Here is an 11,149-nt window from a genome sequence, read left to right on the forward strand (position 1 = left end):
CACAGACTTACATTTTCTCAGCCCTGCTTTGGCCCTGCATTCCCCACCATGATCCACTCTGTGGAGAAAATCGAAGGCCCGGTCAGTGATTTAGATTCAGTCAATATAGTTGGTTACAGAAGCTCAGAAACCCAGAGATGGTAAAAAGATTTTCTTCAGTATCAAGGTTTTGCTCGTTCTTTTAAGTTTACCTGAGTTTCTTCAGCATACTGTGTGGATCTTCTAGTACAGCAGAGAGCTGCTTCACTCCAGAGTCGCCTGGGTGATTGTAACTCGGGTCCAGCTCTTTCAGGTGTGAAGGGTTTGATCTCAGAGCCGAAACCAGATAAATACAGTCTTCCTCTGTGGTTCTACAGCCAGACAACCTGCAATCAATGAATTTTCTTTTGTAAATCCAGGGAGTTTTAAATGCACAATTTGCGGGTTAGGGGACTTCTGGGTGAGGGGAGAGTTTGGCTGGCCGGGATGTCTGTGTCCCATCGCGCTCTAGCTGGGCGCATGCACGCTGACTACGGTGACTACGCTGACTGCAGTGACTACGGTGACTACGCTGACTGCAGTGACTACGCTGACTGCGGTGACTACGCTGACTGCGGTGACTACGCTGACTGCAGTGACTGCGGTGACTACGCTGACTGCGGTGACTACGCTGACTACGGTGACTGCAGTGACTACGCCGGCTGCAGTGGCTACGCTGGCTGCAGTGACTACGGTGACTACGCTGACTACGGTGACTACGCTGATTGCAGTGACTACGGCGACTACGCTGACTGCAGTGACTACGCTGACTGCAGTGACTACGCTGACCGCGGTGACTACGCTGACTACGCTGACTGCAGTGACTACGCTGACTGCGGTGACTACGCTGACTGCAGTGACTGCGGTGACTACGGTGACTACGCTGACTGCAGTGACTACGCTGACTGCAGTGACTGCGGTGACTGCGGTGACTACGCTAACTGCAGTGACTACGCTGACTGCGGTGACTACTGTGACTATGGTGACTACGCTGGCTGCAGTGACTACGCTGACTGCGGTGACTACGGTGACTACACTGACTACGGTCGCCAGCTGTACGGTGTTTCATCCGACACATTGGTGCGGCTGGCTTCCGGGCAAAGAAGCAGTGCGGCTTGGCAGGGTCGTGTTTCGGAGGGCGCGTGGCTATTGACCCGTACGGGAGTTGCAGCAATGGCACAAGACTGTAACTACCAATTGGCTATCACAAAATTGGGGTACATTTTTTAAAATAATAATGCAGTACAGTTTCACCCTGTCATTTTGCGTAATCAGTATCTATCATTACTAAAATGCTGCACCGCAAAGCTGCTTTTACCCCAATCACTGTCCTTCACAATGTATGTCTCTGAGCACAGCAGAGAGAAGTGCAACTCCTGAGTTTAGCAGGTTATTGTCTCGCAGTTCCAATTCTTTCAGCTTCGAGTTGGAAGAACACAAAACTGTGGCCAATTCTGAACAGAATACACCCGTCATATTACACTCCCTCAGACTAAGAGAAAGAGACGAGGTAGAATATACAGGTTATATCAAACCTGCACAGGCCCAGAAATGCTATAAAGTGAGGCATTGCACGCTGAGGCAACAATTACTTGTTATAAAATTGACACGACAAACATTTTTCTAAATGGATTTTGTTTTTGCCTTCATTGAACATTTTGCCTTGTCTGTATGGTACACACAACAATACTCACTGCAGTATCTCTATATGACAGAGTGGACTTGTCAGTCCAGCACAGAGCAGTTTCACTCCACAGTCCCCAAGGTTGTTGTAGCTGATGTCCAGCTCTCTCAGGCATGCGTTTTGAGGCATGAATGCTGATACCAGATTTTCACAACATCCAAATGAAAGATAACAGCCAGCCGATCTGTAGTAATTAGTTTATTTAGTATAATGGTACCCTTGCATAAATGTTAGTGAGGTGTTGCATATTTATTCAAAACATGTATTGGTACTGCTAGTTCACCCATACTATTGATAAACTCCACAAATGGAAATATTACTACTGGAATTGTTGAATAAACTGTAACAGCACTTACACTAGGTTGGCTAGTTTCCAATGTGGACTTATCAGGCCATTTCCCAGCAATTGAATCTGTCACCCACGTCGTTGTAGCTGAGGTCCAGCTCAATCAGATGGTGACTGGAGAGCTGAGGCCAGAGTTTCTAGAGATTCATGTGTCAGATTACAGCCAGATGATCTATTAGGAAGAGGGAGGGATGTTAGCGATACTGAGGATAATTTATTTACATGTTTCAAAGCAAACAAAATACATTACTTTCACCGCTAAGAGAAATGTGGTCGCAAAATCTGAAAATATGAAGTGAGGATGATGATAAGCAAACATCTCCACTCACGCTAGTTTCTCTAGCCTACATTGTTGGCCCAGACGTCCATTGAGGACCCACGCTCCAGATTCCTCCAAATCATTGAAGTTGAAGTCTAGTTCCCAAAGTGGACATCTCTGTCCAGCAGCACACGACTTCTTCATCACTGGCCTCGCAACGTTATTGTCGCTGAGGCTCAGCTTTGTTAGCCGTGGATCTGCCAACGGGAGAGCTGAGGCCAGAGTCTCACAAGATTCTCTGGATATATTATAGCCAGCAAGCCTGTTTGGAAGAATAAAGCAATAATTATTCCCAAACTTGATTTTAGCGTTTCATGTTCTGTTTTATACCCCACTGAAAATGACTGGTACATATTCAGTCAATCTGGTCCAGACATCGCCACTTACCTTAGTGTTTGCAGTGAGGGCAGACCAGTCCATCACAGATCAGCTGTATTCCTGAATCACCCACATTGTAGCTCAAATCCACCTCACGTTTGAGTGCCCAGACATTAAAGCAAAGGCCACAACTTCAAATGATTTATCTGTGAGCTTGCAGCCAGCAAGTCTTAAAGAGGTTTATATATCAATATAAACTTTGTTACCGGATGTTAAAACTGTACTTGTCAATTTTCTACAGATTGCTAGAAAAAAAACAATCACACCTTCCACATGGTTAGTCATGATGTCATGAATAGTGTACAATAGATTCAATATTTCATACCATCATAGTGTAGCGGCAGTAGCACCATGTTTAATACTACTGGTCTTTTTATTGGCAACAACTGTAAATGCTTATGGCTGGGAATTATAAATGACTCATGCCAGTTTCTCCAGTTTGCAGTGTGGACTCCTCAGTCCAGCATCAAGACACAGAACACCTGGGTCTCCCATGTCATTGTAGCTGAGGTCCAGCTCTCGCAGGTCTGAGTCGGGTGACTGGAGAGCTGAGGCCAGAGTTTCACAGCACTCCTCATTAAGATGACATTTGTCCAGACTAAACATATGGGTGATAGGAGTACATTAATGACTATGAATTTTGAATAGTTGAAGCACGATTTAAGGCAATACAATGTCTTCATCCCATGCAGCAGTACTCGCCTGGCACTCCTGACGTTCTTCAGGACAGGTATCAGCCGCTGTTGACCGGGCTGCTGAGGTGTTGTAACTCTTCAGGTCAATCGCATCCATCCTCTCCTCAGACATCAGCAGCACATAGGTTAGGGCTGAGCATTGGTGTGGCTCCAACTCCTTGCCGCAATAAACTCCTGGATGCACAAAGCAGAACACCTTCTCTCTGCACAACCAAGACTCTTCTTTAAAGATCTCTGTGCACACTTCAGAAAAAACTGATGCCTTGCTGTTGTCAATGCCACTCTCAGGTCCTTTTCATAGAATATCAAATTACCCCTAACCAGCTGTTGAAAAGCCAACTTTCAGGATCCTCTCTTTGTCTGACTGAGACAGTTCCTTTGGGTTTGTCTCTGTGGCTTTATTGTACTGTGCAACTTTAAGTGGCAGTGTGTCATGTTTCTATAAACAGATGTCATTATTAACTTCTATTTCAAAGGGGCTGAGGAGTATTTCTGTCTGTATTATGGCCCTTTTGTGTGGAAAAAAGTATTGGCTGGCTAACCCATTGGTGGGCCTGGCTCCCATGTGGGTGGGTTTATGCCCACACATGGCTCTGCCCCTGCCCAGTCATGTAAAGTCTGTAGATTAGGTCATAATGAATTTATTTAAATTGACTAACTCAGTAAAGTCGTTGAAATTGTTGCTTTTATTTTTGGTGTGTGTGTGTGTGTGTGTGTGTGGCAACTATTTAAGCAACATTAAAGTTGTCATAACTGTTTCTCATAACACATTCATGACCTTGTTTTGTCTGAGCATGGTCCTTGTTTGAAGCGGATTGGTTCGGGCATTGAGCTGTCACTCATAGAAAGACAGCTTATGGTAGGCGATTCTGGTCTTATTTTCTTTCATCTGAACAGAACAACTATGAATTTACACAAATGTCACAGGGATAGCTTAAAATAGTTACATGAAATCATCAATTATGAAGTCTGATAATGGCAATTGCCCATTGATGAGCATTGCTGACATCATTTTGTCTGTGCACGTTTCTTCTTTGCCTTTGAACCAAATTGGATCAACCATTGAGCTGTCACTCTTCATAGACTGCCAGCTTGGTGTAGGTGACTGCTCTTTTCATCTCTGCCCTGTGAACAAAACATAATGATGCACAAATGGAGTGGACTTCAGCTGACCATGAGCAATAATGTGTTTGTATAATATTTATGTGTGTGCGTCATTAAGTGGCAGTGTGTTGCGTTTCTATGTTATTAACTTCTATTTCAAGGGTTTTATAGGGTCTAAAGCGTTGAGCACTTTTGTATAGAAACTATTTCCGCGGCATTCTAAAGTTGGCATGAACCATTTTCATAACTTTCAAGACCTTCTTTCGTCTGTGTGCGATCTTTGTTTGTTTTGAATCCGATTTGGTTCTCGTCTGCCACTCTTCATAGACAACTTGGTGACTATGAATTTGGTTGCATCTTTCCATTCTAAATCAACACATTTTGCAGCTTAATGACTTTGAATAATTTTTACTATTATGATAACATTTTGTCACCAGTAGGAGGAGTAACACCAATGACACATTTTAGTTCATTCAGCATTTTCTTTAAATGGAGGCCACATATGCTTTAACAGATAATGTGTCATTTTGGGCACAAGGTAATTTATTTTCCTTTTTAGACACCACGTTATCTAGGGAATCATCAAATGTATGAAGGGGTGTGATTAGCTAATAATAGTAGTAATTGCAGGGTGGCTTCTGTCAAATAATTTTTTATACCTAGTTGATTGATGAGCTGGGTGGGATTTCCTCCTAGGATGGAAATGTCACACCCATTGTTGTGAGGGGCTAGAATTTTAATATCACACCCAGGTGTGCCCAAGGGCACATCAGCTCGGGGGATTGAACCAGCGACTTTTAGGGTTACTGGCCCAATGCACTTGACCGCTAGGCTACCTGCCACCCCTGTATCGGTGGGGAGGGCTGTTGATGTGGTTCTGGACAATTCAACTGTAAAAATACTTAGTTGCTTCAAACAAGTGTGTTTATGCGTTGATCAAAGGCTAATGAATGGGGTGTCTGGGGCTGTCAAATTCCTTAACCAGTGAGAATGTAAAACTGATCTTAAGAATTTCAACCCGGTTGGTGTTTTTTAAACACCCATTTAGTTTTTTAATTAAATGTTCTGATTGCTGAAATCTGACTGAAATGTTATCTTGGTGGGGAAGAAGGTAAACACAGTTTATTTTAAACATGTTACTCTTTCATTTTTGTGTGTCTGATTTAAAAATGTATGTGTTTATCCTGATGTGGATTTTTTTCCACATTTAAAAGATATGGGGGAACACTTGATCTTTTAAATACGTCTCCTGAAGACCTTAATCAAATCTGTGAGCAGTGGTGTAAAAATACTTCAAAGTACTACTTAAGTCGTTTTTTTAGGTATCTATACTTTACGATTTATATTTTTGACAACTTCTACTTTTTCTACTTTTGCTTCACTACATTCCTAAATAAAATGTACTTTTTACTCCATATGTTTTCCCTGACACCCAAAAGTACTCGTTACATTTTGAATGCTCAGCAGGACAGAAATTGTCTAATTGACACACTTATTAAGAGAACATCCCTGGTCAACCCTACTGCCTCTGATCTGGCGGACTCACTAAACACATGGTTCGTTTGTAAATTATGGCATTTAACCCTGTTTTATAGAATAAACTTTTTAATTATTCATACTTTTACTTTTGATACTTACATATATTTTAGCAATTACATTTCCTTTTGATACTTAAGTATATTTAAATCCAAATACTTTTCGACTTTTACTCACGTAGTATTTTACTGTGTTACTTTTACTTGAGTCATTTTCTATTAAGGCATCTTTACTTTTACTCAAGTATAACAATTGGGTACTTTTTCCACCACTACCTTGTGACATTTTCACTAATTCATCAAGGGTATAATTTGTGAATTTTAACATGATCTTGTCTTTATAGACTTGTTATCAATAGCTGAGAACCATGATTTTGTCTTTATAGACTTGTTATCAATAGCTGAGAACCATGGATGAGTGGCGCCAAAGACTTTTAGACTGGTTCATCCTTGGGAGCAATTTCCAAATGCCTGAAGGTACCACGTTCATCTGTACAAACAATAGTACGTATGTATAAACACCATGGGACCGCGTAGCTGTCATAACGCGTCTTCTTCCTGAGCGGTATGTCTCCTAGAGATGAACGTACTTTGGTACGAGAAGTGCAAATCAATCCCAGAACAACAGCAAAGGACCTTGTGAAGATGCTGGAGGAAACCGGTACAAAAGTATCTATACCCACAGTAAAACTAGTCCTATATTGGCATAACCTGAAAGTCCTCTCAGCAAGGAAGCAGCCACTGCTCCAAAACCTCCATTAAAAAAGCCAGACTACGGTTTGCAACTGCACATGGGAACAAATATCGTACTTTTTGAAGAAATGTCCTCTGGTCTGATGAAATAAAAATAGAACTGTTCGGCCAAAATGACCATTGTTATGTTTGGAGGAAAAAAGGGGAGGCTTGCAGGCCAAAGAACACCATCCCAACCGTGGCAGCATCATGTTGTGGGGCTGCTTTGCTGCAGAAGGGACTGGTGCACTTCACAAAATAGATGGCAAACCTGACTCAGTTACACCAGCTCTGTCAGGAGGAATGGGCCAAAATTCACGAAGCTTGTGGAAGGCTACCCAAAACGTTTGACCCAAGTTAAACAATTTAAAGGCAATACTAACAAATACTAATTGAGTGTCTAAACTTCAGGAATTGTGAAACTGAGTTTAGATGTACTTGGCTAAGGTGTATGTAAACTTCCGACTTCAACTGTATATGCACTTTTCTGAAAGATTTTGCTGATGTGATTTATATTTGTGTGACTTAGTACTTAAGGTTTTCCATATCCTGGGAAGAATTTTGACCCACCCTTGGTTTTTAATGGATATAACATGACAATACATTGGATATTTTAGCAGCCCCATTACACGTTTGTACTCTAAGAATATGTTTTTACAGGGGAGTGAAATATTGTTTATGTTAAATTGATGAGAAAAATAACCTATTGGTAAAACGGGGAGACACTGATGTTACTATTCCTATCCAGGAGGCTTGTTCGAAAACTAACAAGTACTGTAGCTTTTAAAAGATGTTACAATGTACATTTTAGTTGTCAGGACTGTACCACTACACTAATACCACAATGTAACATACTACTACTGTACTACTATCCAAGATGGTAACCCTTTACACTCGTACCCGTATACGTGTTGAAAATGGCAGATTTGGGCTCTGCCATAAACTGAAACGTAGTGCCTGTACAGTAACATGATAAATGACGTCAGAGCCCAGGCTCTGCGCTTCACAGCGCTGCCATTATGAACTTGAGCACTGCACTTGACAAGAAGTTGCCCCCATCCCTCTCGCTAATTGGGCGACTTTTGAACATGTGTTGTTGTCTGAGGGAGGGAAATACTGTAAATTTAAGAGGACACAATACATTTTGAAAGATGAGACGTTGAGGATTATAATAAATACCGCTTTCATGTCACACAAGCAAGCCAAACAAAAGAGCACTTCACATTTCCATATCATAAATCTGATTTCATAAACAGTGTCAACGTTTTTGAATACTATGTTTTATATACAGTTACAGAAGGGCACGTTTGTCTATTGTGAAGAAAATTTGCTGCAGAACAAACACCTGAATGCACTCATGACTCCTTTCTTTGCGCACCAAAATGAAACGGTTTAGTAAGAATTGCCTTGTGAAAGCCTAACACTGTAAGATCGTATTTTATAACTTACCTAGTCTAGGTATGTTGGCAATAGAACAAGCTTTCAAATGATGCCCACCTGACCGAGAATGCAATTTATGTTGAGACGTTTTTGGATTGTGTAAAAAAAAAACAATAGTTGTGTGATGGTTGGGGATGCAGGGTTATATTCCAAACAAAATAACAAGTGTGCATGCTCTTGTTCTTCAACGGCACTGCTATGATAGCTGAATTGTGACCATGCTTATGCATTTCCTATTTCCCCTATAAGAAACATTTCAGTTTAGCCCTATCCATATAGGCCAACTCCCACGAGTGTTACGGTTAAGGACCTTTCGCATGTGGACAATGTAAGCGATACAACACATCACCACCATATATAATGCTACTGACACTGAAATAATACTATATGAAAGTAAAGTACATGTCAAAAGTTGATTCTTCCTTTTTTAGAATCACACTCAGGTGAATATTGAGAATTGGTTCAGAGACTGTACTTGTCTCTCGAGTTAATGTGATTGTTAATGAATACGTGTGAGTTGTAGACATGTTTTCTGATGTTATCAGAGTTGTTTAAAAGCATATTAATCTAATACTAAAGTAGAATGGGGGTAAGTCCAAAACAGTTCATATACACACACCACTTCACTTTCACACTACAGCTGTAATAGCTAGCTACATCACCAACATCTTCAGACCACACCACTTCACTTTCACAAACTACAGCTGTAATAGCAAGCTACATCACCAACATCTTCAGACCACACCACTTCACTTTCACACTACAGCTGTAATAGCAAGCTACATCACCAACATATTCAGACCACACCACTTCACTTTCACAAACTACAGCTGTAATAGCAAGCTACATCACCAACATCTTCAGACCACACCACTTCACTTTCACACTACAGCTGTAATAGCAAGCTACATCACCAACATCTTCAGACCACACCACTTCACTTTCACACTACAGCTGTAATAGCAAGCTACATCACCAACATCTTCAGACCACACCACTTCACTTTCACACTACAGCTGTAATAGCAAGCTACATCACCAACATCTTCAGACCACACCACTTCACTTTCACACTACAGCTGTAATAGCAAGCTACATCACCAACATCTTCAGACCACACCACTTCACTTTCACACTACAGCTGTAATAGCAAGCTACATCACCAACATCTTCAGACCACACCACTTCACTTTCACACTACAGCTGTAATAGCAAGCTACATCACCAACATCTTCAGACCACACCACTTCACTTTCACACTACAGCTGTAATAGCAAGCTACATCACCAACATCTTCAGACCACACCACTTCACTTTCACACTACAGCTGTAATAGCAAGCTACATCACCAACATCTTCAGACCACACCACTTCACTTTCACACTACAGCTGTAATAGCTAGCTACATCACCAACATCTTCAGACCACACCACTTCACTTTCAACCTACAGCTGTAATAGCAAGCTACATCACCAACATCTTCAGACCACACCACTTCACTTTCACACTACAGCTGTAATAGCAAGCTACATCACCAACATCTTCAGACCACACCACTTCACTTTCACACTACAGCTGTAATAGCAAGCTACATCACCAACATCTTCAGACCACACCACTTCACTTTCACACTACAGCTGTAATAGCAAGCTACATCACCAACATCTTCAGACCCCACTACTCATGCATCACAAACTACAACACAACGAGTGTATCATTTTAAAAATGTAGACATATCCTATTTATACATCTGTCAAATCTAACAAAATCTATATGAACGAACACCATTCCTAATACCATGGAACAAATGTAAAAAGTATTCTGTAATCAATATGTATAGATTCATCCATGGTTAGATGGTTTCATGAACTCCTTTTTAAAGGTTTTAATGACGTTGTAACAATGTCTGCAACAAGGCCCGTTACTAGTTTTTCGTCTGTTTAGGTGTCAAATTTTGTCATTTTGAACTATGCAGCGGTATACAGTGTTTATTCTTATTTATGAACATTCTTATTTAAACAAATGTTTTATTTTGGTGAGGTACTATAAACATTTTAATGTAAGAACATTCTACATTTTCAGCTACGTCATGTAGAACTAGAGTTTCGGAAAACAGCATGCATAACATGTACTTGTCAGTTGTTTTGCTCTAGGATGTCCACAGGCCTCAAGACTCGTCTGAAGGTCCCATGGTATCAGTTGAAAAAAATGTATGGTACATGACAGTACATGACCAGTACATATACTGTAGTTTGGTACTACAGTACATGACCTAAACTATGTTGACACCTGCTCATTGAACATATCATTCCAAAATCATGGGTATTAATATGGAGTTAGTCCCCCCTTTGCTGCTATAACAGCATCCACTCTTCTGGGAAGGCTCTCCACTAGATGTTGGAACATTTGTGCTGGGATTTGCTTCCATTTAGCCACAACAGCATCAGTGAAGTCGGGCACTTATGTTGGGCGATTAGGCCTGGCTCGCAGTAGGCGATCCAATTCATCCCAAAGGTGTTTGATCGGGTTGAGGTCAGGGCTCTGTGCAGGACCATCAAGTTCTTCAACACAGACCTCAACAAACCATTTATGTTTGCACCTCGCTTTGTGCATGGCCCAATGTCATGCTGAAATAGGGAAGAGCCTTACTCAAACTGTATGCTGTAGCGTTAAGATTTCCCTTCACTGGAACTAAGGGGTCTAGCTAGAACCATGAAAAACAGCCCCAGGCCATTACTTCTCCTCCATCAAACTCTAAAGTTGCCACTGTATTTGGCAGGTAGTGTTCTCCTGGCATCCGCCAAACTCAGATTCGTCAGTCGGACTGCCAGAAGTTGAAGCATGATTCATCACCCAGAGAACGCGTTTCCACTGCTCCAGAGTACAATGGCGGCGAGCT

This window comes from Oncorhynchus mykiss, chromosome 32 (assembly GCF_013265735.2).
Source record: "Oncorhynchus mykiss isolate Arlee chromosome 32, USDA_OmykA_1.1, whole genome shotgun sequence".
In the NCBI taxonomy this organism is placed as follows: Eukaryota; Metazoa; Chordata; class Actinopteri; order Salmoniformes; family Salmonidae; genus Oncorhynchus; species Oncorhynchus mykiss.